This window comes from Bos grunniens, chromosome 14 (assembly GCF_055505025.1).
Source record: "Bos grunniens cultivar Pamir isolate PY7600 chromosome 14, Bosgru_T2T1.0, whole genome shotgun sequence".
Taxonomy (NCBI): Eukaryota; Metazoa; Chordata; class Mammalia; order Artiodactyla; family Bovidae; genus Bos; species Bos grunniens.
In genome coordinates this window covers 26113534-26121472 of record NC_141178.1, presented here as the reverse complement: position 1 = coordinate 26121472, position 7939 = coordinate 26113534, and the positions used below count along the sequence as shown (strand labels likewise).

Below are 7939 nucleotides of genomic sequence, written 5' to 3'. Positions count from 1 at the left end.
TGGCTGAGCGACTAACACTTGGATTGGATTCTTATTTATAGTCACCTTGATAAATCTTGGGTATTTCTATATTACCTTCTATTTGAAAGTAACCACATCTATTGATGGTCATGCCATGTTATTTTTCCAGAATTCATCATGAAAGGGTGTTCAGCATCTAGCAGCCCACCTCAGATTCTCTTAACGTACTTCTAGCCTGAGTATTATTGTAACAACCAGGCACACACAAGCATACCGTGACAGCACCTTACAACCACTGCAATTTGTTGCTTTCTACATCAGGAAATTTTTGCTGTAGCACCTGTAGGAAACTGTTCAGCTAAAGTTTGACTCATGTGCAAATCTGGAACTGCAAGGGATCAACAAAACACAGGCCAAGAATCGGGAGAGAAGTAATAGTCTCTTCCTCCCCTTGGGTGGACAGTTATGGCTGAGTTCTTCAGACCATTCCCACATGATAAGATCACACTGGTTGATTTGCCATGTTTCTTAAAAAGAATATTTTTTCCCCTTCAGTTGAAAAATGTAAGATTTAAGAGTATTTTAGTTATGCCCATTGTTATAATACATTGGCAAGTAGATATGCCATCATGACTTTAAGAAATATTTTATCAGTTCCCAAATCAATATGCATATTTTTCAGAATATTTAAACCAATCAAAATATTTGGACTATTAAATAAACACAGCATGAGAAAAATTTTAATGAGAAACGTTAAGTAAATCAAATGTAGAATTGCATGATTCTCTCTTTTCAGTGTTTTGGCATAAAAAAGCAAAAAATTGTGAAGTCCCTAATGGTCCAGTGGTTAGGACTCTGCTTTGGTCAGGGGATACCCCAAGTGGAGTGAAGTGGCAAAAAAAAAAGAAAAAAAAGATGAAAATTGAAGATTTGCCCTTAGAAATGTATTATTTTTTTCTCTTTAAATAATGGAAACATGTTATAGAAAATAGTAACAAAGTAAAATTACTGCAGTAAAATATAAAAAGTATAAAAACTCTAGTACATGACATGGTCTTTGATTTTTGCCTCAAAATGGTTTCCCATTTAATACCTTCCCTTAAATTTGATATAAAATCAGGAGTCAGCCAAACATCTTGGTAATGCTAAGAAATTGTACTTTAAATGAAATATGCAAACACTTATTTTATTTTCTAATCTTAATTCAGAGAAGATAGAAAATACAAGTATTCAGTCCCCAAAGAAATATTAACTCATCAAACTGGGCTGCTTTGGAATAAAAAGACCTACATGTGTGCCCTGTGAACTCAGTTAATGTAACTACGAGTACTGTAATTTTTGCATTTCCTGATTTGTACTAAAATTGCAAGTATATTAGTTTAATATTTTATAGGGAGTTTGGAAGACTGCTCTTGAAATTTTCAAGGTATAGGGTTGTTTTTCTTCTGGAAGGAGAAACCCAGCATCTGACAATAATTCTCTGTAATCTTTTACTTGGCCAAAGGCTCTGATTGGTTATAGACATGGCTTTTCCTCACACACAAATTGAACAATTTCATAAGTAAAGAGGCTTCACTTTTTTTTTTTGTTCAAAATAGCAAACTATGCATCAAACCCTCCTTTTGTGTCTGTCCTAGAGACCCTAAAGTATTTGATTTAACACCAGACACTCCAATTAGTTACCTAGTCATCATAGTTAGTCGTTTTTTTTGTTTTGTTTTGTTTTGTTTTTTCTTTTTTTAAATTTTTGTGGGATCTTAATTCCTCAGCCAGGGACTGAACCTGGCTCTGGCAGTCGAAGTGCAGAGTCTTGACCACTGGACCACTCAGGCATTCCCCATAGCTACTTTTTAAAAGGTACTGGGGGAAAGCTACTTTCTTTTTTTACTTTTATTTGCATTTATTTTTTGCAGCATGTATTCCCAAGCCATAACTTTTTGTTTCTTCAGTTTCTTATGGGATATCTTTTTCTTCTGTGCAGCCTCCTCTTCTGGTTTAGGAACAATCTGTTCTTTTTCAGTAATGATCATCTCAGTGTGGCAAGGAGAGCTCACATAAGGGTTGATCCAGTCATGAGCTCTGTAGGTGCTGCACCGCATCTTGGGTGCTTTGTTCACCTGGATGTTCTCAATAACCGGAGAATCTACACCTAAGCCCTTAAGCTCAGCATTATTTTCTGAATTTTTGAACGTGTGCAGTAAAAATTCAGCACTCTTTCTGGGCCGCCGACCCTGCGTCCAGCCCCACTGTTTGGCCTGTGCACACCTTCCCACTCCACCATTGTATCGATGGAATGTCACACGCTGCTTCTTTAAAGTGACATCCTTTAGATACTTGGTGGCTTTTCAGATATGCATACGCTTAACGGCCTGGGCAGTTTTACGAGTTTCATGCAGTTTCACATGTTCTTAAAGTGAACATGAAGGTTTGAACCTCTTGATTTGCATGATTTTGTGGTGTTTCCTGGCTCAAATGAATAGCATACTGTTTATAGCGGTCACCTCAAGCCACTTATCAGAAAAAAAAGGAAAAGCTACTTTTTAAAAAAAAACTTTTAATTTTATTTTGGAGTATAGCTGTTTAACAATGTTGTAATAGTTTCAGGTGGACAGCAAAGGGACTCAGCCACACATATGCATGTACCATTCTCCCCCAAATTACCCTCCCATCAAGGCTTCCACATAGCCTAGAGCAGGGTTCCCTGTGCTATACAGTAGGTCTTAGTTGGTTATCCATTTTAAATATAGCAGAATTTACATGTCCACCCCAAACTCCTAAAAAGGGAGAGTTTGATCTGAATACCTAGAGTGTGTTTCATGCTTTGCAATAGTTCAATTGACATTATTCCTTGTTCTATGTGATGTTGTCTGTCTTTGTTTTTGTGACCTAGCACATCCACAGAGCACTCTGTTATTGACTATAGACAGAACTCAAATAATAAACATTATCATAATTGTAAATTATTTTGTGGAAATAACAGGTTTGTGTTCAGATGCATAGACTGCTTACATAAACCTCTTCCTCCCCAAAAATGTATGTAATTTTGTTTTCACGTGGTCATAAGAAACAGTAAATTTCTTGTTTATTATTTTTCACAGCAACATTCATGGACCTTACATTTTGGCTATATTTATTAAATTACCTAGAAACTTCCTAGAAATCAAAAATTCAATTAAAAATTCAAGAAGGTATACAAATCATTTTTATAATTATCAAGGGCTGATTTTAAAAACAGTACAAAACAATCTGAGTAGCTAGCACTTCCTCTACACTTCTTTTTAGGCATCTGTGACAAAAATAATTCAGTTCAGTTCAGTCGCTCAGTCGCGTCCAACTCTTCGCGATCCCATGAATCGCAGCACGCCAGGCCTCCCTGTCCATCACCAACTCCCGAAGTTCACCCAGACTCACGTCCATCGAGTCAGTGATGCCATCCAGCCATCTCATCCTCTGTCGTCCCCTTCTCCTCCTGCCCCCAATCCCTCCCAGCATCAGAGTCTTTTCCAATGAGTCAACTCTTCACATGAGGTAGCCAAAGTACTGGAGTTTCAGCTTCAGCATCATTCCCTCCAAAGAAATCCCAGGGCTGATCTCCTTCAGAATGGACTGATTGGATCTCCTTGCAGTCCAAGGGACTCTCAAGAGTCTTCTCCAACACCACAGTTCAAAAGCATCAATTCTTCGGCACTCAGCCTTCTTCACATCCAACTCTCACATCCATACATGACCACAGGAAAAACCATAGCCTTGACTATACGGACTTTTGTTGGCAAAGTAATGTCTCTGCTTTTGAATATGCTATCTAGATTGGACATGACTTTCCTTCCAAGGAGTAAGCATCTTTTAATTTCATGGCTGCAATCACCATCTGCAGTGATTTTGGAGCCCCAAAAAATAAAGTCTGACACTGTTTCCACTGTTTCCCCATGAAGCGATGGGACCAGATGCCATGATCTTTGTTTTCTGAATGTTGAGTTTTAAGCCAACTTTTTCACTCTCCTCTTTCACTTTCATCAAGAGGCTTTTGAGTTCCTCTTCACTTTCTGCCATAAGGGTGGTATCATCTGCATATCTGAGGTTATTGATATTTCTCCCGGCAATCTTGATTCCAGCTTGTGTTTCTTCCAGTCATTCCCTCTATATTGGTCATTTTCATCAGCATATTATAATGTCTACATCCTTTAAATTATTTTTAAATATTTTTAAATTTAAAAATTATTTTAAATATTTTTAAATATTTAATTATATTTAAATATTATAATGTCTACATCCTTTGTGCCTTTTCCCTCAAGATATCAATACTGTCTTTTCCTTTACTTCCCTATAAACACCTTTTTAAAAAAATTTTTATTGGAATATAGTTGACTTACAATATTGTGTTAGTTTCAGATGCATAGAAAAGTGAATCAGCTATACATACACATATATCCACTCTTTTTCTGATTCTTTTCCCATATAGGTCATTACAGAGTATTGAGTAGAGTTCCTTGTGCTGTACAGTAAGTCGTTATTAGTTATCTATTTTATACATAGTAGTGTGTATATGTCAATCCCAATTTATCCGTTAAAAACATCTGCATACTCACCATCTTCACTTGCTGTCCTCATATTCCTATTTTCAAACCTGTGTTTAGCCCCTCTAGTCCAGCTTTTGGGCTTCCCAGGTGGTGCGAGTGTTAAAGAACCCGCCTTGATCCCCAGGTGGGGAAGATTCCCGAGAATGGCATGGCAACCCACTCCAGTATTCTTGCCTGGAGAATCCTATGGACAGAGGAGCCTGGCAGGCTGCAGTTCACAGGGTCGCAAAGAGTGGGACATGGCTGAAGAAAGTTAGCATGCACACAGTCAGGCTTTCATTCTTCCACTCCACTGAAATATACACTCTTTAAGGTCACTGTTCTTGCTGAATCCAGTGGTTTATCTTCAGTCTTCATATTATTGTACCTGTCTTAGAGCAGCATTTGACAATTGATCAAGCCTACCTTTTGAAAATTTTCTTCTTTTGGCTTCAGAGACATCATACATATGTTTTCCCTTCTATGAAATTGTGTTTTTTTTTTTCCCTAGTTTTTCTTATTCTTCCTGGCCTCTAAATTTTTAAGAGTCCTAAAGTTGATCTTCACTCAGATTTTAAGGTTTCTTTGTTATTGTTTACATAGAGTTAAGGGCTCTGTGGGTATAGAGATCCTGATTCTCAGAGGGAAAACCAGGGGACATATCAAGAGTCCAGTTGAACAACTATGGCTGCTGTTTGGGCACTTCCAGCTCTTAGTGTCTAGGGACCAGTCCGCAAGATAAGGAGTCACCATTCTCTTGCAAGGGAAATTGACCCTGATCATCAGGAGGAGGTAGGACTGGTTAGAATATGTGAGGAGCTCAGGTAATTCACTTGGGCAGACCCTCAGTACTCCTTTGACCAATCATTTTTTTTCTAAGGTTTTTTTTTTTTTTTTTTTGATGTGGATCATTTTTAAAGTCTGTATTGAATTTGTTACAATATTGCTTCTGTTTTAGTTTTTTGGCTGCAAATCATGTGGGATCTTAACTCCCCAACCAGGGATAGAACCTGCACCCCCTTCATTGAAAGGCAAAGTTCTAACCACTGGACAGCCAGAAGAGTCCCCTCTCTTGAGGAATTCTGATGGTAAATTGAATTTGTTATTGTTGTTGAGTCATTAAGTCGTGTCCAACTCTGTGACCTCATGGATTGCAGCACGCCAGGCTTCCCTGTCCTTCACTATCTCCCTGTTTGCTGAAACTCATGTCCATTGAGTCAGTGATGCCATCCAACCGTCTCATCATCTGTCACCCCCTTCTCCTCTTGCCCTCAATTTTTCCCAGGTGTAGTAACTCTGACCAGAGAAAGATATGGTAAGCAATGCGCAGACACCTGAAAAGAAAGGGTCTAGTCATGTCGGGTAAACCATCGAGACCAGCAGAGTTGCTAGCTGAGGGTGAGGGGATCTGGAATGTATAGGAGAGGGGGGATACAGCCAGTGTTAGCTGTGGCCCTGTGACCAGCTGCAGCAGTGAGAACTGTTGCTTGTCTCACTAACCTTCCCTTTCCAAATTTCCCTCAGGAAGAAAAGTTCATGAGGAGCTGCTTTGGAAGCTATGCAAAGAGTAAGAGATGCAAGGGATGGATTATGGTGACCCTGACTTATTTCCCCAGCTTCTGACAATGCTGCTGGAAGATGATCCTCAGCTGTCAGCCTTCTATAGGAATTTCCTCAGAAGAAAACTGCCTTGCCCAAGGTCATGACTCCTTTCCAGGATAGCTGGTATCCTGTGATCCATCAGAGTGGGAATATAAAGGTCTGACCCCATGTTCCAACTCAGGACAGTTGTGAAGGGCTGTCCCACCTGCACAGCTACATGTGGGGTCAGCTGAGGCTTCACTGGGACTGCATTACAGCTCAGCTTCTACCTCTGCCCGATCCTACTTCATTCTCTTCTCTTCCATGAGTATTGATCCTGAATGCACTCCTCAGTAAGCTTCACACACACTAATCTCCTTCTCAAGCTCTGCTTCTGAGGAAATCCAATTGGAGACAATAGAATATTGTCTCCAGTACCTGAACTCACTACATGCTTGTAACCAGGCATATAACTAATTACAGTTCCTCAACATGCCAAAAGGATCTGTACATGTTCTCCCTGCCTCAGGTACCCAGGCCATTTTGGTCAGGCCAACTCACATTCATGCTCCAAGACTAAGCTCCAGACAGTTTTACCACCTCCTTGAAGCCTCCTCTAACCCCACTGCCATTCCCAACATGTGCTCTTCCAGAAGCCTGTGCCTCCTTTGAGCACATATGTCACTGTACCAATCTGGAATTATAGATTTACTTGTCTGTACAAGGCTGAGACTTCCTTAAACTCAACATTTGTCTGGTCTTTCATTTTTGTATTCTAATGCTAATACAGGGCATCTGATAATGATGGGCATTCAATAAATGTTTTTTAAATGACTGAATGGAATAGAGACTTTTCTCTATGTCACAGGCAAATGTTTATGTAATATAGATTTGAAAATATAGATTTTGGAGCCAGCCTGTCTTGTAATGGAGACCTAACTCTATATTTAATTAGAGTTCTGTTGAAATAACCTTGGGCAAATTGCTTAACCACTCCAAGCCTCATTTCCCTTAGGTATAAAATGAAAATTATAATAACACCAATTTTATAAGGCTGTTATAAGAATTAAAACAATAATCATAATGGGTATGATATTGTCAAATACCATTCTCATTTGTTGCAGCCTACCATACTGCAGACAGAATGCCAAGGCTTTTTGTTTTCTTTAAATTGAGGTACAGTTGCTTTACAATGTTGTGTTAGTTGTGTTGTGTACAATGTTGTTGTGTACAACAAAATGGATCCGCTATATGTATACATATATCCCCTCCTCTTGGACCTCCCCCCCAACCCCACCCTCTAGGTTATCACAGAGCACCGAGCTGATCTGCCTACACTACACAGTAGCTTCCCACTCGCTATCTACTTTACACGTGGCAGTACACATATGTCAATCCCAATCTCCCAATTCATTTCACCCCCCTGCGAACCCCACTCCTTGTCCACACATACATTCTCTACATCTGTGTATCTCTTCCTGCCCTGCAAATAGGTTGATCTATACCATTTTCCTAAATTCAACATATAGGTGTTAATATATGATATCTGTTTTTCTCTTTCTGACTTACTTCAGTCTGTATGACAGATTCATTTCACCTGTAACTCTCATTCAGTCTTCCAAACAAATCTACAGAGTTAATGGCAATTAACTTTTTAAAAATCTTAATCCATTAAGATTAAAAAAAAAAGAACAGCAAACTTAGACTCACAGATTATATTTAGTTTATCTAATATGCACAGTGTGTTCATGAGGATAGGCTATGCCAAGCTGCAGTAACAAATCAACCTTAAAATTTCAAGAGATGAACAGATAAAGGTTTACTTCTTACACATACAATGT

General features: G+C 38.9%; 1 pseudogene; it reads right to left on the bottom strand.

Moving 5' to 3' along the window:
• Nucleotides 1-1832: 1832 nt before the first annotated feature.
• Nucleotides 1833-4569, bottom strand: LOC147359213 (large ribosomal subunit protein uL22 pseudogene; annotated as a pseudogene).
• Nucleotides 4570-7939: the final 3370 nt, after the last annotated feature.